At 33.9% G+C, this 27,492-nt stretch overlaps 1 protein-coding gene and 1 long non-coding RNA gene across 3 annotated transcripts in view; one reads left to right on the plus strand and one right to left on the minus strand.

Annotated features, from left to right (window-relative positions):
• The window catches only part of LOC100870882 (multiple PDZ domain protein), a 113,146-nt gene that overhangs the window by 69,029 nt on the left and 16,625 nt on the right, over window positions 1–27,492 (minus strand). The window lies entirely within an intron of this gene.
• LOC147658856 (uncharacterized) lies at window positions 7,696–10,050 on the plus strand. Its single transcript, XR_015290730.1, has 3 exons — window positions 7,696–7,834; window positions 9,316–9,683; window positions 9,816–10,050. It is a non-coding gene; the product is annotated as an uncharacterized LOC147658856 (long non-coding RNA).

Below are 27,492 nucleotides of genomic sequence, written 5' to 3' on the forward strand. Positions count from 1 at the left end.
TTCACGAGGCGAATTTCTCATCGAAGAAACATATTTTTATCAAGTAATATTCACGAAAGGAACGAAAATTAGAATTTCTTATTTATTATAAAATTTTCACGAAGATTTCGTACACTTTTAAGAAATATTTCTACGGGAGTTTACAAAATTTTTCGCTTCGTGATTATTTAATTAAAAGGATGTTTTATAAATAAATTTATAAGAATTTTCCATATTTCGAGAAATTATTCCTCCGAGTACTTAACAATTTTTACCCTCTTAATGTTTAATTGAAACGTGTTTCAACGAATCTCGATCAATTTGCATCGTAGAGAAGAAATGGTATGTAAATGCGGCTGGTTTAAACCGTGACTATCTCAATTAGCCCGGTTTAATAGAATCTAATGGATCCGGGTATGTATTAGTGGTTCGATTCGATGAAATTCCATTTAATAGAAAACCGGACGCCGAACGTGATATTAAGTCTCTCTCTCTCTCTCTCTCTCTCTCTCTCTCTCTCTCTCTCTCTCTCTCTCTCTCTCTCTCTCTCTCTCTCTCTCTCTCTCTCTCTCTCTCTCTCTCTCTCTCTCTCTCTCTCTCTCCACGTATGACTCCTTTGCATTCCTCCGAATCGTCGCAATAACTTCGATTAATCTTCGATATTCCAATAAAAAAAACCATTTTATTATTCTATTACGTAATTCTTATTGAATTCGATCACATCGATGTCGTGCTTCTTATTTATTTATCGAATTACGCAAATATTAAACCGATCCTATTCATTTTGAAACATTTTCTATTATTATTATTATTTTTTTTTTTTTAAGTAAATCGTATTGAACATAGAAAATTACAGAGTTTTGAGGAAGGATCATCTTCCGCTTTCGTAACTATTTCTTTGGGAAAGATTCATCTTGATATTTTTCCCGATTATTTTTATTTTTAATTCTCCACGATTGTGGGGCCGCGTATTTTCGAATTTCAAAACGAAGAAACGAAAGAAAGTTATCGTTAATTATCTTTAAGCCTCGACAATTTTACACATTTTACAGGGTTTATATTCGGAAAGGGACACCTGCGTGAACGGAGCCGCGGCTTTTGGCCGAGTTCCAAAAAAACTCGTGCACTGTCAGAAATCACCTGACGGTCCGTCTTGTCACGTTGATTTTCGCTTTTGAGCTTCAGATCTCATGACAGATTGCGACCGACCGCGTGACAGAGCAGGCACACACTGGGATCTCTGTTATCGGAATCCTTCACTGTCCAAACATTCCGTTATCTAAACGTTCTTCCTTTTTTTTTTTTTTTTTTTTTTAATTCTCTCCCCTTCCACTCTCCACGTTTTGTCTCTCCTTCCTCTTTGTGAAGCGGAAAACGCGAAAACACACCAACAGCGTGCGGCAACAATGTGCCCTCTATCATCCTCTGTCGTACGTGGTTACGGTAATTCACTTTTGGCAGGGCTGGTAATAAGATTATTGGAAAATATGGAGTGACGTTGGTGGAGAATGAGCTGGAAATGATATAATTATAATTATTTCAGGTAAAACGGTAATTAACGAAGAGTATATATAATATAATTTGTCCCCCGTTTATATGGAAATAATTCCCCTACGAATTTATATATTATCCTTCAATCATGCTTTTAATTCGAGTACATTTTTATTCTACACACAAATAATCTCCTCTCGAATATTATTATTCGAACGAAAGGTAAAAAAACGTAATAATAATAATAATAATAATTTCATCTTTCATCGTAGAGAACTTACAATCGAGAAAGTGGATCAAGAATTTAACACTTGGGGAGAAAATTTATAGAAATCGTGATTATCCTCCGGTCCATCGTGATAAACGGTGGAGGATTCTCGCAGGAGAGGAGAGGGGGGGTTAAAGGGCTATTTAGTAGGCCAGATAGCGGTTGCGTTACCTAATTTCCGCCAAAGCAAATTTCCACCGGGTCTGGCAACGACACCACTCCAGCAACGATCGTCGTTAAACCCATGCTCCGAATTTTGGTACGGATCAAAGGGACAACGATCCGTGACACGATTCCCCCTTGTGTCACAGATTTGCATGCCATGTCTGTTTTCAGATGCACCCTGTCGAGGCCATTAATGCCGTTAGGCTTCCACAGTTTAATTCCAATCTCGAGACGAAATTTGTCCTTAATTCTATCGTAATTTTCGAATCATTTCATTATTTCGTGTAAGTTCGTGTAAAATCGAATCAAAGGTAGATCGACTGTAGCTTGATTTTGGAATGATTTATTTTCCGATACTTGATTCTTCACCTCCTCTCAAGCTTTCTTCGAACTTTGGAATTTTGAAATGTAAAAAGAAGATAAAATCAATCCTAATTTAAATTTAACGAGATCTTGATATATTCAATCCTTCTTTAGCCTCTTTAAAAACTTTAGACATGATATATAAATTAGAAATATGGAATTATAAAGCCTTGAAGAAAATCCGTTTAATGTTGAATAAATTATCGAAAGTATCCTTCTTTTATCTTGTGAAAAATTGTGACAGAGAATTTTCTAACGATAAATTTCGAGAGATATTTCACGAACGAGATCAAAATTCGTCTCTCCCTTTCGAATCATCACAATCTATAAAATAAATACACCAAATGGCCGGGTTTTGCACTCTTGATATCAAAATTCTCTTCCCCAAACCGAATCGAAAAAGATCAAAAACCCAAATTTGATAGAGCCTCTTTCAAGTCATCCACTACTCTACTGCCGGATCCACTCTCTGGATGTGAAAATAAATACACCCACATCAAAGGCGATCACGCTTGCTTTCGTTTCGTTCTCAAAGAATCAAATCGGATGCAAAACGTCGAGGGCAATCTTTCGAAATAAATTTAAACCACATTTTTTTTTCTGCAAATCTTTCCCCTTTCGTATCATCAAGCATTATCGTAACGATAATCAAAAGTGTCGACAATAGAAGTGAAGGAAATTGATAACGAAGATATTTCACTTTCGTATAAGTAGAGAGAGAGAGAGAGAGAGAGAATCACTCTTCTCTGTGTCGCAACAAGAATGAGAGAGAGAGAGAGAGAAAGAAGGGAAACTAATGCGCGACCCTTCGGTCGCGACACGTAAATTATGAATGCCAGGAATATTGCGAGACAGGTTTTTTTTCGTGGAGGGTGCTTTCAACGGTGTAGAGAAAGGAGTGGACGATGGTGGTAGACCACGTTAAAGAGTTTCAAGACTAAGCCTGACCAAGGATAGGGTAGTTCTACTTACAGTCTTATTGACTCTAAAGCGTGACAGTGAATTTACGATCGATTTTTTTTTAATATAATTAAACTGTAATTATTCTGATTTGAACCTGTGAAATTTTCACTCAAAGTCGTCAAAGAAAAAAATTAAATTATTGATTTTTCAAGATAAATATTTGACAATTTTTACTAAAAAGTTCGTTCGAAAAATTGTATCATCGTATGAAAAATTTAAAGATACGCTCGAAAATCGAATCGACTGAATAAAATAGATTAAAAATTTAAATGAAACGGAATTTATTAACAAGGTTTTACATCCCACGTGTCAATTTCATCCGTTGATTCTTATTGATTGTAAATTTTATTACAGCGTAAATTTTATATCGAGTTTCCATATGACAAATGAATAATTGTGCATTTTCCACCAGGGAGGATATATCGCTATCTCGAAACCACCAATTACGTAAATGACATCATCGAGAAGAATTCAACGACGAATTTCAACGATTGTGATTGATTTAAATCAATCCCAAATATTGAGAGAGGTAACAATGCATCGGATGATTAAATCTATCTTTTTCCAGACAAATATTGCGAAATTCCACTCGATCAATAACCGTTCGCGTGCTGGCACAATTTAACAAGAATAAAGAATTTTTACTTCTGATAAATCCAAATCCTAAAGATAAATAATCTTTTCAGAGAAACTTTCCAGAGTCGATAATTGCTTCGAAAATTGTTTATATATTTTTATTCGTTTTATCAACTTTTTAAAATTCTTCTCGAAATACTTCAGTAGTGATCTTGAAACACCCTTTCTCGATTTTCTGTTTACCTTGAAACAGTTCCACCCCTAACAAGTCTCGTCACGAAACGCAATTTGGAAACATTTGGAACGATCAAGTTACCATCCTGTATATCCCAGAAATCCTTATATCCCACCACTTCTGTGTCAATTCAATTACGTATTCGTCATGCTTTGATCGAGACATCGTCGAGAGCGTAGGGTAACCAGGCACGTATGTAATCATTCATATGTTAACTAGTCAACGTTCTAACCTAATCTAAACGTGAACATTGATTATTGGCTGTGGATTTGACGTGTTGATATATGGCGGACCATATGCGTATTAAGTTCGATTGTGCAGTTGAATTATTGTTAACAAGAGAAATGTTAATCATTTATATATATTTCTGAAAGAATTGAAAGAAACATTGAGAAAAATTTCCAAGATGTAATTTCATTAATGGGGAGGGAAGAAATTAAAATTTTTCTAATTAAAAAAAATTTCATTTTAAGATTTTTATTCGGTTGTAAGATGTAGAAATCTCGTGTCTGTTTCGGAGCATATTTGGATGGTAAAGCTGGCGATAGGCGAAGCTTTGAAATGGTCGTGTGCGATTCAAATATAGCATTGTACGACGTTTTCACGTCGACAACTCGATCCAAAGCTACCACTTGCGGATTTCTGATTCCTTTGGAATATTCTAAGAATTTGATGAACGTCTTCCTTTTCGAGGGTACGTTGGCATTTGTCCATTTATCCGTACATTTCTTTTCATTGTCACTTGGAAAAATTCCACGTTTCTTCCTGTATTTATTTCCTTTTATATCATTACTATCATTGCTTTTGCTGATATTAATAATTTAAGTTTAAACGTTATTTAAACGAATTTTAAATGAGATGCCACCAAAAAGATAAAACGTAAAAATTACATTTTTCAGAAACCAACAAATTCGTTAAAATTTTAATTATTTCCAACGATACAAATACTGCTCAGAAAAGGAATTTATAATTTATAATTCGAATTTCATGAATCTAAAAATATCATAAGTTTCATCTATAATTCTTCTTATTCTCTTTTCAAATTTTGCTTTGTCGTTCACTCGATCAATTTCTTCCATTTCCAGAAAGATGATTTTACTTACTTGAAAATTTTTCAATTTCATCAGAATTAAATAATATATATATATATCCCTAAGAAAACACTCCACTATGGAAGCTCTTCGAGTGATAAATTATTTCCCGCCAATGATTCAACACGAATTCTGTTCCATCGCCGCAAAGTAGAAACCGGAAGGAAAGCTTCAGAAACGTCCAGTGCTCAACTAGAAACAATTTTCGAGAATTTGACTGCTAGTTATCAGCAATAGCTTTCGTGGTCGAGTGACCACAGGATGGACGAGCGAGCAGTTAAGAGAGAATAAAAGGAAGAAATTTTAGTTTCTGATTAAGAACTTTCTGTTCGTTCGTTTTGTCCATTTATTTGAATAGTTGAGAGAGAATTATTATTTTTATGAAATATTTTATCACGTGAAATATAATTATATATGTTAATATAAATTAAAAATGGCCTGGCACTATTGTTCCATAAATCGTCGTTTGATTATCGAACAATATTTTTCAAAGAAGTGGAAGGAAAGTGTTTGCACAGACAAATATGATATATAAATTTTATGAAACAAGTGTTTGAACACCAATTTATGTATTATTGTTCTACAAAATCTTGTTGAAGAAGAATTATTCTAAAACTTTAAAGTTCAAAAATTTTCTCCTCTGAATTCACCTAATATTAATTAGATTTGAAATAATAGAATTAAGTAGGTGTACGATGTTAATTGTTGATACAATTAATTAAAAAAAAAAAGAAAAAAGAAATGATCGATGAATTGGTTTCGCAATCAAATTTAATCTTCACTCATCAAAACCGATCTGTTATTACCGGCGAGAGTTCAATTTAATCGAAAATTCTTTTTCTGATCGTAAAAGGTTTGTGCAAACGTTTGCAGTATCGATTTGCCCGTGTACGTCGAATATTAAAGTATTTTTATCCTCGATTCGAGCGATCCTAACTTTCATTTCAAAAATTATCGAAAACTTGCCCGTTCAACGATACACGTTGAAACGAATTATTGAAAAATTCTGCATCAACATCGAATAAATAAAATAAAAAATCTTTTCGATATTAAAAAAAAAAAAAAATTCCCTAATTTAATCTCCATTGATGCAAAAGCAACAATAAATCACTCGACACGAGTGATCATAAATTTTCTTCGCTGTAACGAAGAATACGTATATATTTTTTTATCGAGCTTCTTAACACTTTGAGAAAGAATGAAACGTCATATCCCTCGAGGGAAGCAAAACAGAATTACGCTACCTAGAAACAACGCGTCGCTCGATATTGTGCCAGGATGATCCATCATCGTCCATAATTTAATATGACAACATAATGCACCGCTTATAGTGATATCAAACGTCCTGTCCTTAATCCTTCTCGAGCGACACTGCTCCTTCGATGAATATCGTTTTTCCGATAAATCGCCCTCCTGAACTTCGTTTCGTATCTACGACGGCTATTTCTCATCGAGATTTCTGAATTTGCACGAGGGGAAATCGTGTTTTCGAAACTTAATAATAGAATGTTGAAAATATTGGATATTTATTACGATTCTTTTTTTTTTTTATAATTATTGCACGATTGGTATGACATTATTCCATTGTTCAATTCTTTTTTTTTTTTTTTAATGAAAAGGAAAAGATATCCCCTAAAAATATATATTTTTTTAAACGAGAATAAAATTTTGCAATGAAAATAATTCGTATCCAATGAACGCCTGTCTATATTTAAATTTCTGTAATAATTTGAATTTCTGATTAATCTTAATCTCAATAGAAACGAAATTCGTTGCTTCTTCGTATTCGACAGAGATCGCTTTTTCACGTACAAATCAAAGAGACAAGCACCTCGTTATCCAGATAAAGTATTGTCAAATGTTTGTGAACCATATTCGAATATTCGATGAAAACAGGATTCGTTGATATTTGTTACTATATTCACTAACATCAAACGAAGTTCATTGTTTGCACGTGTTCACTGTAAACTTAAGACTATCGCCCTCTGTATCCGCGAAAACCGACGACATTTAAACTAAACTAAATTGGAACGCTTGAAAGCAGACCGATATTCAACAGAAATTTCGTCACTGATAATCTCAAATGTTTGTGTGCGTGCTAGATTCGAACTATATTGAAACATTTAATTTTATTACAAACGTTAAATAATTACAATTGTAACAATTTGTCAACGTCTAAACTATCCATTTGTAAAAAAAAAAAAAATGGCGATTTTTTTATCGACAGACGGTAATAAGATTTCAATTTCAATCATAAGTAACTAGAGTGACCAGAGTAATAAAACTAGAACGCATTAGAACATTTGAAAAACAGTTTCTTATTGAAATCGATAGAAATTATTAACTAAGTCGCAATTTCTGAAGTGTTTACGTAAAATGATTCATTTTACGACATTTAAACTAGGCTAAAATAAAACAGATCTTTAATACAGATTCTTATTCAAGTAAATAGAAATTCGTCTCAGATATTTACACAGGAAGATTTGCACGTGTACACAACGTGCAAATCTTAACTCGTCTATAAATCGTGAAGCGATTGATTTCTGAAACAAAGTGAGGAGTGTCGTGCGTTCAATTCGACGATGCATAAACACTTCACTGGCACGAATACTACGAGTGAACATCATCTATACTCTAAGACGTAGAAATCGTTGATGCCTGTTCCCGTTTCTTGTGTCCCACGAGCACAGATTAAAGTGTCTGGTAAGTTGCTTACCTCTGCCCCATGAGACTACGAGGGTAGAGATCAACAGTTTGTCAGTGTTTATCAAGTTTTCACCAATATCCTCTTCTACCGTCGATCCCATTTACACGAGTGAATAAAGAGACTCTGATATTTTGAAAAATAGAAAATTAAAACGGAAAAAAGCAGAAAGATAACCATTATACCCTTTTGATTCAAAAAAAAAAAAAAAAAAAGAATAAAGCGTAAGAAAAGGAAAAAAATAATCGAATATAAAGGCAAAATGATATTAAAAAAAAAACAATTTTATCCCTTCTAAACTAATGAACGTGGTTAAGTGTTATCGGTTATAGGCGTAGGGATGACCAATTTGCGCTGGATTAGACGTAAAGTTGCACACGGTCGATATATCGTACAGAGGCATGCTCGATTGGTTTACACAGCCGGTTTGGAAATAATTAGTACGAGACCGATCATGGAAATAATTAATCGTGCCGCAGCACGATCTGCCGCATTCCCCCATACATTATACACGTGCGTGTAAGTCAATCAAACCAATTCTGAGGTATCAGTCGGTTATTAAACAAAGATCGATGTATTGATCACTTTTAATTGAGTTCGTTATCACGTTCCCTACAGTTGACGTTCACTTTTTGTTATTAAGGAGTTGTTTGGTTAAGTTATGAATATATTTGGTTAAAAAGGGTGTAGATATTACATGTATCGATGTAAGATAACGTACACGAGATATTAAAGTTGAATTTAATAAGACGATTATTTGATTATCAAATTTATCGAAAAGATGGAGTATTATAATTACAATTTATTTTTAGGACTTAATGAGATCAATTTTAAGAGAGCCTCCTCTGTATAAATTTTCCAATTAGTGGGATTGAGTATTGAGGATTGAGTAAAATGTTACATCAACGATATAACGGTTGAAAGAAAGTATAAAAATTCTCCAATTATTGAAATTCGGCCAAATTACGAACGATATAATGTTAAAAAAAAAAAAAAAAGAGTACAAAAATTAAGAGTCGAAAAACAGGTCGTGAAAACAAACTTCCATTTCTCGACGCCACTAATCAATAAAATATAAGTACGGAGGAGTAAATTTCGTTATAAATTATCAATGTCATCGTAATTCCCTTCTGCTTGAAAAATCGTTCCAACATGTTTAAAGCAACATTCAAAATAATACACAAATTTACACAATTTCGTCTCATTAATTATCATCATCAGTTCCATTCCACACTCAAAGTTTCAAAAAAAAAAAAAACTTCCAACGTTCTCTCGATTACAATTACAAAAAAAAAAAAAAAGAAAAATCAAGTTTCGATTAGATAGAATTTTCAAAAAGAATTAGATGAATTATCCACATTTTTCGAAATATACAATTTCTTTATAAATTAACATCGAAAGCAACACCATGATTCCATTCATCAAATCGTTGCCAACGTCTCGCGAATGAACGATAATCCTTTACGAACTGTTGTTGCAGCCATGCAAAAGTCAAAAGTCGAGATTCGATCTCGAGCCGCCACCCTTGTCCAGGATGCTCGACTCGCCTACGGGGGAACACGTTGATACAAGAAGAAAGGGAGGAGGAGGAGGAGGAGGAACACGGAGGACGTGTGAGCAAAGACGACGAAGAACGAAGAAAAGAAGTGGAATATTTAAGGGGATGGGAGGGAAGAGAAAAAAAGAGCGTGGCCGAATGAATAAAGGAAGAGAAAGAAGATTTATTGCCGGGCGCAGAATGGGGTTGCGGCTTGTGTGTACTAAGGGTGGAACAATGGGCCGGCATGGAAATTATTCGGGTGAATGGAGCCTTCGAAAATTTGCCTCGAATATTGGGAACAAGGAGAGGTAAGATAAGTTTCTGATTACTGGTCTGGAGTGGATGAGGAGCAGTGAATTTTTGAAAAGTCGTTTTCTTCTTGCGAAATTTGAAAGAAAATTATGGATGGAGATGTTATTTTTTTTTTTTTTTTTTTTTAGGATATTACGAGACTTGATTTGCGTGTATGGAAAAATATTTGGGAATGGTTAATTATTCGAAAGAATAAAACTTTATTTCAAGAAATTATCGGAAGAAGGATTCAAGGTTTTGCGTGTCGAAGATATATTTTGGATATATTTTTCTCTTCGTGACATTGTTGTTAATTGCAAAATAAATTTGGAAAAATATAATGCGTCATCGATAATGGTAAAAATAAAAAATTTGTAATTTTGACGAGTTTATGATAATTTTATGGCTAATCACTCGTATTTCTCGTTAATGAATATATCCCAATTTTAAATTTGATCAAAGTCAGAGGTCCGATTTATTCGATTTCAAAGAACCGCCTATTCTCGAATGCAACTGGATTTAAACAATGATGCAAACCGATATCGTTTCCGATCCTATTTCCCCTCGTAATCCCGTCCAAGATAGAACTTGTAAACAGCCTTACGTAAATCATGATCGCGTAAATAGAATCCATTAATCGTCATTCTTGTATATTCCAAGAAATATCAAATTTTGCGATTCGACGAAACGCGCGAATAAAATGATACTTCACAAATTTCACAAGATTTTGGAGACGAGAAGATTTTGACGAATTTATTTGTATTTAATCGGCAACGAATGATTTCTAAATTTCTCTTTTTTTATCTCAGAAAATCCAGAATTGTTAAAATCGATAGAAGAGAAATTATAAAAAAAATATTGGAAAATTGATTCAAAGGAAATTTTGAAATAAATTTTAATCGAACTATATAATAGTTCGAAACATTAGCTCGAGCTCGAAATTTTAATTTCAGAAGAACAAGAAATTTAAATTTAAATCTTACACCCCTAGAAAGAGGAACTGATAAAACGTTGAAGGAATAACGTTTCCTCTGCTGAGACGTTTCGAATTTAACTAAGAATTAGACTTTAATCCCCCAAAGAAGATAATGCTTTGTTAATGTTTAATTATCGTGTCAAAAGAAAAGCAGAGGCTCATTTAACGCAACCCCCATCTTTCTTTGACCTGTCTCATTTACGAAAGAAATAACTGTTGCAAGAAAAACGAAATAAGATAAAGATAGAGATCACGCACAACTCACACTCGATATAAAACCAATGAATACAATGTGCTCAAAAGTAATCATCCAATAGAGAAAAAAAAAAAAAAACCAATTCTATCTCGATTCAAAGAAAAATAATAATCTCTAGTAATAATTTCATTAGACAAAACCATCCCTCCAACAACCGTACGTTCCGCAAAACTGGCCCATTGGCAAAAACCTCCCCTTCCCTCCGCGCTGCTTTACTTTCTCCATTCCACCAGATACTGTTGCTTCCGCCTCCATAACGGGATTTCCAGATTGTTTGCCGATACAAACGTCCGCGATCATCCATCATTCGTAGCGAGGGCACGTTCCCAACCGTGTTTGTGCCCGATTCCATGCATCGTCGATACACACCAAGCCGGTACCCCAACCTGTGTCGAGTTCGAATCAATAACGAATCTCTCTCTCTCTCCCTTTCACCTATACACTTTATGTACACGCCAGTTCCTATCTTTTTTTACTTCCGTCACACACGTGTGACACATGCATGTTGTGTTCTTACTCTGTTTCCTTGTTCGGTTCAGATATAAATGGGACGAGAAGAATGGACGAGAGGGGGTTGTTTGTAGGAATTATAGGTCGATTCGAGGGAGGAAAGGAGGCTGGAAGTAGATTTGAAAGAACGTATTCTTGGGAGGAAATAGGGGAGGGCGAGATTCGATAATTGAAATATGGTGGTCGAGGATTTTTAGGATTTTAGTTTGAATTACTTATTTTTTTTTTTTTTTTTTTGAGAATCTCTACTATCATTGGAAAAGTAGTATTTATTGAAATAGTGGATCGAAGATTATTAGTTCCTCGTTGGGGAAACTTTTTAATTCTGTTTCTTTCGATATTTGTATAATATTTTCACTCGGTGTAATTTTTTTTTTATGGAATTTCTTCTCATGAATTGTTAAAGCGTTAAAATTGCGTGTTTCGAGTGACAGCTGTACTTTTTCGGTTCCATTAGTCGACTGGGTCAGTAGGTCTGGCCGAGATCGATGCAATTAAATTTAGTATCGAAACAATTAGGTTTTACATGAGGGGAAACTTTGAGCATTTACATTAAAAGTATCGATCTTCTTGAACGGATAAGAAGAATTTGTAATATAAATTTATCTCGTTTATTGTCTTATTAATGCCACTTTCGAGGGATTAACTTTAAAAAGAAAAATATATTATTTATAAAATTATTGATCGGGAACGCTCGTGAATTATTCTGTTTTTGTTTCCCAATAATCGAATCTTCGCACCTCCATCAATATGCCATTGCGCATTCGCTAGGCCACACTCGTACAAATCCTCCATTTAATTACGTTCATTAATCGATAATCCAATATGCAAATAACTCGCGATAATATATAATTGTCCCTTCGAAATTGTAATCAAAAAGAATTATTTCGATCAAATTTACCCATTTAATTTTTTCCCCCGATTTATTTGGATTCAATCTTTTTTTTTTTTTTTTAATGAGTTTTTTTGAAAAAAAATCTCTAAGTTTTTAATCGTTAATTTCCTTTGATATCCAGAATGCTAAATAAGATGCCAATGATTACTTCTTTATCTAATAAATCTTATCTAATCTTTATATTCTGTTCTATATTGATTTTCAAAGTATTGGAATCTAAAAATTTCGAAAAAAAAAATATATATATATATAAAAAAACTTGAATATTCAGATAAACTAAAATTGTTGTCATCCAAACTTCTATCGTTTTAAATAAATTTTCAAAGGAACGAAATTAAGAAGACACTCGTTCGGTGTCGAAAAATTCTCCAACCAGGATTTGTTTTCGCGAGTTCTCGCTTCGTCATCCATGCACGGAGTGTCGAAAAAAAAGAGGAATTGCTCAAGAGTCGTGAAACTTCTACTTTAGTACAAGAGAGAGAGAGAGAGAGAGAGAAATTACTCAACAGTAAAGTAAAAAAATGAATCTCGTCGAAAGCGAGAAGTTTTAAATTTCTTTTTTTCTTTTTTTTTTTTTTTTTTCCCCTTCTTCAAGAGAGGATTCGCGATTTTTGCTTACTCTCGTTCCCCAAAGAAGGATATGTATCAGATAGGTTTATGAAGTATCAACCGTGCGATCTTCCTTTCCACGAAGAAAATGAATTTTTGCACCGTGGGTGCAGTAAATGAAGAGATAAAGTGAAATTATGGGGGTGGATATTTATGAAGGCGGAAATACGAAGAATAATAGGGAAATTTACTAAATAACAGTATCTGTGGGTAAATTGGTTGCATGCAAATGAAAAAAATATCATGGCAATTTTATTTCAGTCTTGGGGAATTAAAAAAAGAAAAAAAAAAGAAAGAAAATACGCATGAAATTATTTTTAGATATTCCATGTTGGATTTGTGTAGTTTAAAATACGAATAAAATTAATCTGAATTCTAAATCGAGTGAGTAATCTTTTTTCATTTTTTTTTTTCTTTTTTTTCAAAAGACAGAAATTATGGAAGAAATTAATTATATTAAATTTTGCGAAGGAGTGAAATGAATGTAAAATTAATTTATCTAAAAGAAATGATACAATTGTCAATTATATTTTAAAAATAATACAAGTTTCAGAAAAAAATTTCAGCTAATCCATTTCAATTTATTTCATCTTTGATTTTTTGATTTAAAAGAATTTTTCTATTAATTACAATTTCGAAAAACAATTCTGATTTCAAAAAAAATTTCAAAAAAAAAAGAAGGCAAAGAAAGGTGAAGAAAAAAATATTTTTTTCAGCTAAAGAAACAAACAAGTGAAAGATTTAATACGCGATAGATGCTCTTTTCGCCTACAATTTTTCACCGTTCGAAACGGAACGAGGCTTAAAGTATTTCAACCCCATTTCCTCCTTCGCGAAATTGCTTGTATCAAACAGTAGCTCACGCTGTAAATTTATCACTGCCACGAAGCACCACCCTCTGTACCATCGACTCTTCTCGCTCCTATAACTTTTTAATGTCCTGAAACCACCATCCCCCTGTATCTCTCAAGATATATAAATCGGATGGAAATTTAATTCTCGTGAAAAAAAAATGGATTTTCAGAAAATTATCTCTTCAAAATGAAATCGATACGTGATCCAAACTAAATTTAAACGTAAAAAAAAAAAAAAAAAAAAAAACCTAAAACGAAAAATAGAGGTGAGAAGAAAAAAGAACAATTGTTGAAATCGACGGAAATCGAATTTGAAAGCAAAAAATGAAAAAAATCGAGAAAAACGAGAGAGAGAGAGAGAGAATAAATTCGAACGATGGAAAATAATAATAATAATAAAAATGCAGATAAAACAAAAAAAAAAAGAGAAAAATCAAAATTTGAACACGCGTGTGAAACGTCGTGATGATCATTAATGGAGGACGGAAAATGAAGAGGAGACGACGTGGAAAAATGAAATATTTCATCCACGGCTGCCTGCAGCCTCGTAAATCGTTTCGTTAAGATTGATCTTCCATCGATTCGTCGTTTACATATAACCTGTTCAACCCAGCGTCGTAAATCGAGTCACTCGACGAGATATTTCACCTCGTTCCTCGCGATCGTATGCCGAGGGGGAAGAATATGTCGAATCACGCCCTCGACCAAGCCGCCCCTCGTACTTTCACGGTTTGTTTCGCACCAACGAGTTCGTGACGAAAAATTTTTGAATTTTCATGCGTGATGCGTTCCACCCGTGAAAGGATATATAAAAGAGATTCCTTCTTATTATCGAATAACTAAATAAAAATAGAAAAATAAACGCTATAATCTCATCGAGAGCAATCGTATGATTAAAATGATCGTTTTAATTCGCTAGTGACTTAAGTGTATAATCATAGTGATCTTATTTATTACTCTATGAAATACAAAATCTCTTTAGATTGTTCAATTTGAAATGAAGAATTTTTCTAAAAATGAAGATCCGGTTTATAATCTTTTTTCATCCATAATCGTTTCACTAATGGAAGAACCAAAGTCTTTATCAAAATCACTATCCATTTACAAAACATTTACCTCTCTGAAACCGAAACCACTTTCGAAAATTCCGCTTAAAAAAAAAAAAAAAAGAAGAAGACTTAGCAAAACTGCGATGATCCCTTTTTTCAATTTGAAACTTGGGAAAAGCTTAAAAATTCCTGAATGGAAACTGGGTGACGGATTAAATCGATGCAAAGGCGGGGGGAAAAAGGGGGGTTTAACGAGAGATAAACTCGTTAAAGGCGGCGCATTAGCACGCTGATTTCCCGGGAGTGCGCTAATTGTGTAGGGCAGAGCAGCCAGTGAGGAAAGGCGAGTTTAGACTGTTCAAGATGGCGCAAGTGTATCGCTAACTTCGGCTCAAGTTTGGTTAAATAATTCAATTTCCGCGGGAAATCTCGATGGGGGGAGGAAAGTTTGAAAGATCAGAAACGTATCCACGAGGCGATTAATATATTATTCAAGTTCAATTAGGCTCGTTAAAAATGCGTTTGCATTAAGTAATTAAGATAGGATTGACCTACGAGGATTGAACTGAATTTTTGAAGTTTTGAAAAAAGAGAGCGAGAGAGAAAAAGTAATTTGAATAATTGAAGAAAATTTTTTCTTTGCCGAGATAAAATAAAATAAATGCGATACTCCTAAATCGCAATTGCTTACAAATAGAGAAATATAAATAAATTATTATTTAAAGATATTTGTCTCGTTTAAATTGAAATTATTTATCGTCATTATACCGCTTTTTTCCACCCTTCCTTTTCTCCTCACACCCTTTCCATCCATCACAACTCAAACACCATTACAATTGTACAAAAATTCGGCCAAACTTTCGACACGATCCACACACGAAAGTGACACAGTTTCCAAAATCAACCCTTACCCTAAACCCCCGCCAAATTTCAATTCAATTCGAACGTCCCTTCGTAAATTCCGTTCGAACACGCGCGCAACTTTTAAAATTTACGTTTCTCGCGAGTTTAAGTTCTCGCGCGATTTATCAGCGCAGAACGACATCGTATTTCTGGGTCAAGACTTCGGCGTATAAATTTGTATCGGGCCGGTTGCATGTTCCGTAGAGGATGTAACCATCGCTGAAAATTCAATTTTATCGTGCACCGAAACCTCACTTGACTTTCTCTCTCTCTCTCTCTCTCTCTCTTTTCTTCCTCCAAACGTCCGTTTCGTTAAAACGCTCAGTCCGCGCGGTTTCAAGCACTTTCAAGACGAAAGTACAACCGTTCCACAACTGTACCAGGCTTCATCTTCCACTTCTCCTTTTTTTTTTTTTTTTTTTTTTGCAATTCATCAGAACTTATCGAGTCTGCGTTTGTTGTATCGAGGCTTTTCTCTTTTTCCTTCGAGTGATATTCTAACGAGAATATTATCCGCGTGATGAGCATTTCGAGAAGGATAATGCTGTTTTGCCTAATAATGATTATTTCTCTAAATTGGGATTCCAGAATAATTTATTTGTAATTTTATAATTTTCTAATTCGAGGATTTTGGAGGTTTGAGATTTGTTTTATTTGAGTTTACTTTAAATCGATTTTCGTGGATTAAAATTTATCTTTATAGTTAGGATTGATATCGGTATTTCTTTGGAAATTTAAAAAAAAGAAAATTCTTTATTATTCCCCACGAAGTGTCGAAGTTTATCTTCGATTTAATGAAAAATGTTGTTTTTAAATCGAATTAAATTATCTTATTTCTATCGTTTCAATTATTTTGAATATTAAACGTTGAAATTTAACATTTTGCCCAAGCTTTGAGCTCAAGTGGTTTCTGGCCCACAAAAGCCACGCTATTAAAATGATTAAAATATAGGGGGAAAGATGACACGGGGCGAAATTAAATTCGAGTTGTGCGAAATTTTGAAAATACTCATTTTCATTTTCCCGTATCGAAATTTAATTCTAACGTAAAATAACTGAATAAGAAGATTTAAGTGAACGTTGTTGAATTGAATCACGTTGTTAAAAAAAAGAAAAAATTGTACAACGAAAAATTGTCTCTCGAGTGCGACACGATAGTTAGCGCGATAGTTAATTCACGGGTAATAATGAAAGGAAGAGGCGATCCTAATCAAATCGAGAAGAAAAAAATTCAACCTTTATTTTTATAGATCTACGCGTAATTTATTCCTCTCACGACTATTGAATCTAATTATCTAAAACGAAGGGGAATTGTATCGATAATCTCAGAGTTCGACTTTTCGAAATTAGGCTCGAGGCTTGATCGTGTAAAGTTCGTGAAAATTGGGAATACATGTATTTCCTGATTTTCATCTAACTTGGAAAATTTAATGATCGATTCGAATTAAAATAATAAAATAATAAAATAAAATTAAAATAAAAAAAAATTCGTCACAATATATTTCTAAATAAATATACTCGTTCGAATTAAGAAGGTTCTTTTTTTTTTTTTTTTTTTGTATTGAACAAATGTATTTTCTGGAAACATAACTCGAGATATTTTCAATGAATAAATAAAAAGAGAAATTGGATGGAGAGACAGGAAGTGCAGACCTCTTAAAGGAATAAATTACTGTTTGAAACGTACTTTCCCCTTCTAAGAGAAAACAGGTTGAAAATACTTCAGGCTGAATCGTACGTTTCCCTAGGGCATACGGGATTAATTGCATCGGAGAAAAATGCGAGATACGTGAAAATTTTGCAGATACTCGCGATCCCGCGAAAACTTAATTGTGTAGGAGCAACGAGTAACGAGTTTGCTGAAGCAAACGATCGAGAACAGGCCGTGAAATTTAGAGGGGAAAATATTTTTTCGAGCATCCCTCGAAAATAACGAAGTGGATAATTTTCGAAATTGAAAAAATAAAAAAAAAAACAACCGTGGAACGATTTGCGAGTATGAAACAAACGTGTTGAATATATTAAATTCCCTCTTCGTTTATCAAAACATTAATGTTTTTTTAATAAAATTTAAATAACGAAACATTTCGAAATATTTATGAAATTTTGTATAATAATACGAGAAAATTAATTTCTTTAAATTACACAAATTAAATCTCTGATAAATAGGTTATAAAAAATTATATTTTATCCTTTAAGATAACTATAAGACAAATTATTTCGATATATCTTTTTTTTTTTTCATGAAGTTAATTTTGATAATTAAAAAAATGTTAAGAACTTTTCGACTTATCTTTCCTAATAATATTTATAACTTACCATTAAAACTTCCAATGATACTAAATTCTGCAAAAAAAAAAAAAAAATATCAACGCCATCATCATATCATCGTACAACATATTTTTTATTATTATCACAACTATAAATCGTGAGGACAAGAAAGATACGTATAAATTTCAACGTCTCCAACATTCGTCCTATTTTTTTTTTTTTTTTTTTGAATCCTTGTCCGTATTTTCCATGGAAGAAGAAGAAAAAAGAAAAGAAAGGAAAAAAAAAATTATTCACCACCCGCGGAACAAGTATTTTTTTTTAAATAAAAACAATAAAAATGCAAGAACTTTCTTTGCTTAAATTTTACGGTTAACGTCTCGTCGACCGCGTTTCTCTTACCCGTCCATAACCGTATCTACAATGAACACGAGGGACCTCGGATGGGAGTTCAGCAGCGGCACAAAGTGAAACTTGGAAAAGAGTAAGACTCGAACGGTCGACAAAAGCTTTTCATACTTTGCTCAAAACAGAAAGAGAGAGAGAGAGAGAGAGAAAGAAAAAAAAAGAGAAACGTCCTGTTCGTTCACATTCGTAATGGATAAAGCGGATACTTTTTTAACGAATCCGCTATAAGAACACACCGAATGTCTTTGGTCGTTCGAAAGTGAAGGTAGATGGCGGTGGTTTCGATCACGTGACAGGCGCCATTAGTTCTTTTGATAATTCCTAACCTAATTCGTAATCTCGAACTTCTCGAATAAAAACTTATTCATAATTTAATTCTTCTAAACGAAGCATTAAAAACACGAATGTTAAAAAAAACCTAAACCCTCTTATAGCCCTAAATTTCTCGAAAATTATTGGATTTCAATGGAAATTAAATAGATGATTCGTGAACCCCTCGCAATTCCAAATTTCTCATTTACACAGAAATGTACGTTATAAGAAATTTTCTTATACGAATAATTATTACAATTGAAAGTACGTCTCGTTGCAACTTATTTCCATTTGTTCCACACTCTTGAAATATTCTAACATATATCTCTCGTCGACTTCAATCAAATTTTCAGAACAAGAACTCCTTTTTGCAACATCCTTCTAGAGAAAATGGGGGATTTCATCAGTCCAATCACCGCAATCTTGGAATTTCAAATATTCCAACGCTCCTCATTAAGTTCGGTCCTAGTCGTGCGTTAAAATGGGATTAACGAGGAAAGTTCCATTTTAGAGAGGGACCGATATCGGCATCCATTTCCTTTTCCATGCACGTTTCTTTCTTTTTCCTTTTTTCTTTTTTTTCTTTTTGCAAAAACAACTTTTCCTCGCGCGGTATGAAAAAGTAATTACACACAGGGAAATCGGACACGCTGTGAAAGCAAACGAAGAAAAGTTGGTAGTTGTAATTAGTCTGAAGGGGCGTTGCGATATATCGATCTCACGCTCGCTGGAGAACAGGGCAAACACGCTTCTAAACAGCTTTCGTTTTCTACCACGTTGCTCCTGCTACGTTCAACCGCAAAAGGGAACAGTTACAAAATGACTTGCGCCAATGTCGCATTGTTGTGTCGCGCATTGTTGGCATATTTGACGTAGAGCCAGAATGATAATCCAAACGGGACGAAGAATAAATCCAAAATTCATACAACATAAAATTTTCAAGAGTATCAAGTCTCGTTTCGAATAACTATAAATTAAATAAATGAATGAAATTGAAAAACTCGATTTGATTGAAGAAAGAAAGCAAGAGGGAGATTTAATTCGTAATCTTTGCGAATTTTTTTTTTTTTTAGAATGATGAAAAAATTTCCACAGATGTATCATTTCGTTCCAATTATCTTCCAACACAGATCTGCATAGCGCGCATTCGAAAATATTATCGTGTCACGAAAAATTTTCAAAACCGTATATCGTCCCGCCCACGACTACCTCCAACACAAATATACGAGAATTCTGGTAAAAACACAGTGGAAAAAACTTTCATAACCTCGTATCGCCTCGTTCAATCGATCTCCCAACGCGAGCACATTCGCACCCACCTCGAACGCTATCGAGTCGTTTCCATTTTCCAAATTTCCAAAAACTGTATCATCTCGTTCCAACAAACAACATTTCGACAATAAACCACTGTCAAACCATATCTCGAACGGAGAATATAACTAAAAATTATAATAAAACCACCTCGAACACTATCGTTTCCAAATTTCCAAATTTCCAAAAACTGTATCACCTCGTTCCAACCAACATTTCGACGAATCACATCTCGAATAAATCTAAAAATTATAATAACACAATATAGAAGAAAACTGGATCGAATCGAGGGAAAAAATTTCGTTCGATCAACCCTCGACAAACGCTCGCTGAAACCGCATCAAAGCGGAGGAAATAAATAGATCGATCGGGGCGCATCTTTTCCAATTTTCCATTCGTGTTCGAGGAATAATGAAAAGAGTGGATCGGCAATATCGCGGCAATTCGGCAATAACGCCTTACCGAGGGCAATATCGAGATTTCGAATCCGTAATCACGGAGGAGGAAGTGTATTTCGAGCCACTCGGCCCGGATATTCCTGTGTGTGCGTGCGAGAAAGAGAAAGAGAGAGAATCGAATGTGGAAAAAAGAAGAAAGGTTGAATCGATCGAAACGAACCGGTTGCGCAACGTGCATCCTGCATGGTTGAACAACCATGTTCGATTACGCAATTCTATTGAATGGCACGATTTCCATGAACCACACACACTTTCCTCTACAATGTCCTTGAAAGGATGATCGATCATTACGCAATGCTCGAGAGACTTGCTTTGGTGGAAATAAGCAGAAATGGTGTTTATCCGATCTTTTTCGAATTCCTTTTCTTTTCTTTTTTTTTTTTTTTTGTTTCGAAATAAAGGAAAGTTGAAAAAGGGGAGAAAAAGTTAATGATATATAAGTATTTTTGTGCATAGTGATTGGTGTGGAAATGTGTGAGTGTTTTGTTCAGCGATTAGAAGATATTTTGAATTGAAATCATCGATACTAATAAAGATTAGAAATAAAAATGGTAAATTGAAAAATCTGAAAATATTTTTTCTTGTTTCAGTTGAAGAGACAATAAATGAAGAATTGGTGTACTTCGATTATTATTAAGGTGATAATTTTATTTCACACCTGAATCGACAGTTTTGTAATATGAGAAACTCGCAGTTCGAAAAAATAATGAAAATTTCGTAATGAAAGGGGGGAAGAAAAAAAAAAATGAAGGAACAAGAGGTTGCAGAGTGATTCAACATTTTCAATTGAATCCAAGCCAATTCCGATATAGAAGTTTCTTTTCTCAGAATTCGATTACCAACTATTTTAGTGGTTTCATATGAAATTCAAGTTCTGCGTGCAATTTCGAACTGTCTTCGAGCCTCGAGCTAGTAGCTGTAAGGTTTTAGAATGAGATGTTTGAAATTTTCAAAAATTGATTAAAAAGTTGAATAAAAAAAAAAAAAAAAGAAATTAAAAATAAGATAGAAAACAACAATATCGAATATTTGCTTAAAATTTCTAAAAAAAGAATCATTCCAGAAAAAACGTTAAAAACTGTATCAACACTACAAGAGATATCTTGAAATTTAAATAAAACGAGAAATGCCAGTGTATCTTCGTCAAACGTAAAATTTGAATTGTCTGCAATTTTGAGAATTAAATGTCGATCATTAACTCAAAAGCTTTAATTTAAAATTTTGTATATATTACCTCCATTGACGCAGAAATTTTACGTTGATGGAGCACTGTGAAGTAATGAAAGTTAATAGGATTGACGTCAACAAAGTTGGTACCCGTGATATTTTTAAAATGACCATCGTTAACTGCAGCGGGTTAATATTTAAAATAGACGTATTGGATGGACGCAGTTGAAACTCCTCCGCATCGTGTGTAAAATCGAATAACGTACCCTTTATCGTAAACCTAACATTTAGATCTCTTTTTCTTATGTACATAGAGGCTATAAACTTCTGCATCGAGTATTCTGAATGGAATTAAATTTCAAACTTATTGACGCGGTTGAAAATAAATAAAATAATTGTATATAAGGAAGGATTTGCATATTGAAAAATTTTCAAAATTTTATGGATCGTATTTCTAAATTTTTGATCGGCCGAAATATTTTACAAATATAATTTTCAGAGAGACCGATTTATATTTTTCACCAATTTTATTCTTAAAAATTGACGTTGAATCAAAGAAAGGAAAGTGAATTAATTCTCCTGAAATAGACAGACTTCCGGCAAGAGAGCAAAGTGGAAAAAATTATTAAGCTTGATGATCAATTTTAGATTATGCCACTTGTGGAGGATGGATGCTGCTTTCACGTTATTGGATAAGAAAAGAAATGAATGATAAAAATCGAAACGCAATTGAATTTATAATAATAAAAATTATTTATTATTCCGTGAAAATGAATGAATAATCGCGATAATCGTTTGGAATTTTTATAATAGTTAAACTTGCATTTAATAATTGAACTTCAAAGTTTTAAATATTAATTATCGATATAACAAGCTTCAATATGTCAATACAGTGAATATCTAATAAAATAACTTTTAATATTAATCAAAGTTTGACGAAATTGGAAAATTTCTGAGATTCGAAGATATATATAATAATCAGGATTTATTATAAGTAGACGCGCAAATTTGTTTAATTTAATTAACTTCCATTATCAAAGACAAATCCCTTAGTCTCCTTTACTCGATTAACTAAACTTTGAAAATTGCAAAGATAATAAGATCGATAATAATTCTACGTAATTGCAAAGTTTAAATACCTCGAATTCAAATTATTATGGTCACGACTCAGCTCAAGTTAAGTTAAAATTCCAGCATTGTTAATTGAATTAGAAAAAAAAAAAAAAATCAATGCCTACAAATTTCCATTTGAAGAACAAAATAACTCGAGATCCTGAATAAACAATTTTAAATTCCAGGGAGATTAAAAAAGAAATATGCACGAATCCATCGCGGCATTCCTTCCAAGGGAAGGTGAAACAAATCGGTCCCTCTCTATCTCTCTAAATTCGTTCGCGTGCAACTTGCATAATTCCATACGATATTCAGCAGCTCCGTTTTCAACGTTGGGTTATGAAGTGACGTGGCTGCTCTTGCAACCGAATTAATGAAACGTGAAACGAGAGAGCGAAAAGGCGGCACATTCATAGTGTTGAATCGCGAAAAATTGTTTGGCACCGATGTGTCTGAAATACGAATAAAAAAATCAAAAAAAATCTTTCGATATTTTAATGTTAAGCTTACTGTTCGATTTTTTTTGAAACAAGTGTAACATTTTATATCGTTATCTATGGAAATTTGAAGCACAAATGGACGAAAGCGTAAAATGTTTTTTTAAATATTTTCCAAACTATTCTCCAATCCAATTTAGATAGATTTTCAAATACTTCCATTAAAAAAAATCTCCAATAATCCAAATTACGAATAAATTTTCCAATTCAATTCACAACTCAGCCAAAAACTCTTCATTCAAAAATACCAAAAACAATAACTTGCATCCGTTTCATCCATGCTGCCACTAGGCCAAATAATTTTCACCCAATTTTCGTCGTAATCAGAATTTCAACCTAGCCTACTTAATTCAAAAATACAAAATAACGATAATTTATTCGTCCAATCCAAATTTGTTTCTTTTGTTTCTTTTGACCCCGGTCGCTCTTTGACTCCAAGATAAGAAGAAAAAAAAAGAAGAAACAATGTAGCAAAACGCGGCGATCCCCCTGTCCAGGGGCGGCATAATGGAGGGTGTCGATTTCGTCGAGCGGAAGTGACGAAGAATCGATCGCCGTCGGCTTGTAGAGACTATCGAGCGTAGGTCGCGTTTAAAGGGACCGACCGACCCTTGTTCAGCGGTACAAGCCGTCAAGCATCGGGTAACACGATATGACCGAGTTTGTGCCTCGTTAAAATTGCATTAGACGGTGGATAGGATCGAAAGACGGGTGAAAATACGGTTGAGAAACGTTTCAACGATCCGTGGAATCGCGATGACAGCGCTTCGTCATCGAGAGGACCCCCTTGCACGGAGGAAGCATTTGTATTCGACGATAGAAATCGAGAAATGAAAGTTCGAGATTCTTTTTTATACTTTCTTCGTCATTCTGATAGATTATTATATTGGAAGAATTGGAACAAGGTAAATTTATGAAGATCGTATATATTGAATAGAATTTATAAAAGAAAAGATTGAATGAAAATAAAAAATAATTATAGATCGCCTTTTCAAAAAGAGTCGCGAATAAATAATTTTAAACATTGGAATGGGAAAAAAATATTTTAGTTTCGCGAGATTGTAATATTTCATTGTCTCAATTTGATTCTTACTTTCGACGATGACTGAGAATTAATAGAATTAATTGAAGTATTTACAAGCAATGAGAATTGGTAGGAAGGGAAGCAGTAATAAATTAATTGTATGATGTAATTTGATCGATAAAACGTCTTTATGGGTCAATCAAGAGACGTCGAGAGAACGGAGGCACGCGGTGAAAATATCATAAGGTTTCTCGATTACGATAAAACTTTACGATTCTGCCTTACGGCCACAACAACATTTTGCTACTTCGTTTCCAATAACGACCGATGCATCGTAAACTCGTGGTATAACGACCAACCGTTCATGCTTGCGACCCTAACAGATGGACAATGCTAAGATCTATATATCCTTTTCTCCACCCACACGCAATAAACACGATAATTACACAGCTAGAGAAAATCCTATCAATTATAAATTATTTAAATTGCCGTGCCATTAAAGGGGTACCACGTTATTCTCTTCGAATATGCACGGTAATTGAATCGTTTCGATTATTCGATGCTATACGGGCCACCTGTGTGACTCGTGGTCACAGATAAAATTTTTACCGGAACTTGTCATAAATCTGATTCAAATTTCCTTTTTTCTTTTTTCTTCCGAGCTTGAAATATTTATTCAAATTCATTTGTTTGGCCAGTATCAAAATTTCACTCTGAATTTTCTCAATTTCCCTGAAGCTGAAATTCTCTGCTTTTTACTTCCCTTTACAAATCAAATATTTTAACTCTGTGAATACTACTTTTAAAATTCTTCCAGGTTGGCTTTCTTTCACATTTCTTGAACTTAACTTCGCCCAACACTTTTCCGCAAACATCGAGTACACGTTTTTATTCCAAGTTTTTTCTTCCTTCTTTTATCGAATCAAATTTCAAATTTCTCGACAAGAAAAAAAAATTCAAAATCAATTTCGAGTACACATTTTCATTCCGAATCTTTTCTTCCTTTTCAAATTTCTCGACAAGAAAAAAAAGATCCAACGCAAAAGAATCGAATCTATTAGCACGACAACTTGCAACTCGTAAAATCCGATTCACGACACTGCTTGGCCAAGAATCAAGCAAAGAAAAATACAATTCGACGCAAATCGATTGTGACTTTCGATGTATCGCGTTGTCTCCTAAACCATTGACAAGGAACACGCGTATGCATTGTATCGTATAACACCGTCTACCCAGTCATTACACCTTGGTCGTTGAATTAATTAGAGGAGGAAGGGAAGAATATTGAGTTACACACGGAATTATTAAGCCTGGCGTTGTGTGTATATATAGTTTGTGTGCAGAATCGTGGCAAAAAGGAAGAGAGTTATGTCGTTCGATGCGGAATACAGGGGGTTGCAGAGAAGGGAAGAAAGGTTGGATGAAATTTTCGGGAATGGCAAAGCTCGAATTAACCGAAACTTTTCCACTGGTGATCTAATTAGAAGGTTCGTTGAAGTGGTGGTGGGTGAAGGCGTGTGTGGGTGTAAAATGCGACTTGTTTTCCGCGTTTTTCCACGTTGTTCTGCATTGCGTGACCTTTTGCAAGGCCCGGGTCGTTGATCTTTCTCGTGGTGTGCCAGTGTTGCGAAATCGTTTGTGAAATATTGTATCGATTGTGGGTGGCGTGAGAATAACGAGGAATTTAGAAAATAAAATATGGTAGATAATAATAAAAAATGGAAAATTATTTTCAAATTATAAATATCCATCTTCTCTTCTCTTTGAGAATATTATAAAAATTGATTCAATGTGAAAAATATCTACGAATCCTTTCCTAATTGAGAATAAGTGAGATGATGAAAATTTCTATCGATCGAAATTTTTAATATATTTAATAAATTTCCATCGAAAATGGGAAAAAGGAAAAATAAATTCATTGATCGAGAATTATTCCAACTTAAAGCAAACATCGAATAAATTCTTTCCAACAACAAAAATCCTCCAACAAAGGTAATAATACTTTCTAAAAGAGAATATTAATCGCGTGATAATTAACGCGGGCAAGATCAACATCAGGCATCATCCACCACCCTCCCTCATTTTCGTCAATCTCTCTGGAAAGGTTGTCCAATCGAGGGATATAGGCGAGCGCAATCTCGTAAACTCGAGAAACACAGGATACGTACGCCGGATGTCCGAAACTTGCGCAGAATTTCGAACAGAAACAAATAATCGGCGTGCTGCTCGCAACCCACCCTTCGTGACACACCGGCCAAATATTTTGCCACGCGAAGTAGAGAGGGGAGGGGAGGAGATACCTTCGGTAAACTGCATTACGCCGTTCAATCTTGATGAACAAGGGCCGAGGAGGGCCTTCTCTTTGACTCATTAAGAAAATAACCCGACATCGATATCTCTCCTAGACAAGGGGAGAGACGCCATAATTGCGTATAAACAACATTTCCTCGAGGATCGTGAGATACTGATGAGAACTTGTGGTTAACGTTGTGTGTACGTGTATCGTACCATGTATGTGTTATAATGGGGGAAAAAAGAAAAAGAGGTAATTTTGGAAGAAACGAAATCGTGCAATCGTCTTTGGGAATGTTTAAAATAATGAGAAATAATGGTTAGCTAGAGTTTCTTTTGAAGGGAAGGATGATATTGTTTACGATTAATCGTTTGAGATTGAACTTATTTACTTTCGTCCATTTAATATTTTGTGACGAAAGAAAATGCTAATTTATTTTAAAGGATAAAGGATTAAGGAAGAAAGGAAGGGAAAGAAGAGGTAGGATAATTAGAAAATTAAAATGAGAATTGGAGGAGAAAATGAAGGTTTGATAGGTAATTACGAGAATTATGTTTTGAATGAGAAAAAACCCCAATCAAACATTAAGGAAACTTTTCATTTTTGAAAATAATTTTTCATAACAATCGTCTCTTAGTATTTAATCAACCGGGTATTAAAAATTCGCGCGACTTTGTGATTACGCGAAATGTTAATTTTTAACGTCAAAGGTAAAGCGAGTAAAAATGACAGAGGGAAAATTGACAAGCAAGGTCGAAAATTATTAAAGAATTCACGTATCAAAGGATCAAAGCTTCTACAAAGATTTTCGATCATATTCTTTCGTTTATTATTCATCGAGTTCGATATTTTTGAAAATTAGTTTCTCTAGTTAAAAAAAAAAAAAAAAAAAAGACAATAAATAAAAAATATTCTGGAAG

This window comes from Apis florea, unplaced genomic scaffold, assembly GCF_048593485.1.
Source record: "Apis florea isolate Af1SG1 unplaced genomic scaffold, ASM4859348v1 contig_1615_pilon, whole genome shotgun sequence".
Taxonomy (NCBI): domain Eukaryota; kingdom Metazoa; phylum Arthropoda; class Insecta; order Hymenoptera; family Apidae; genus Apis; species Apis florea.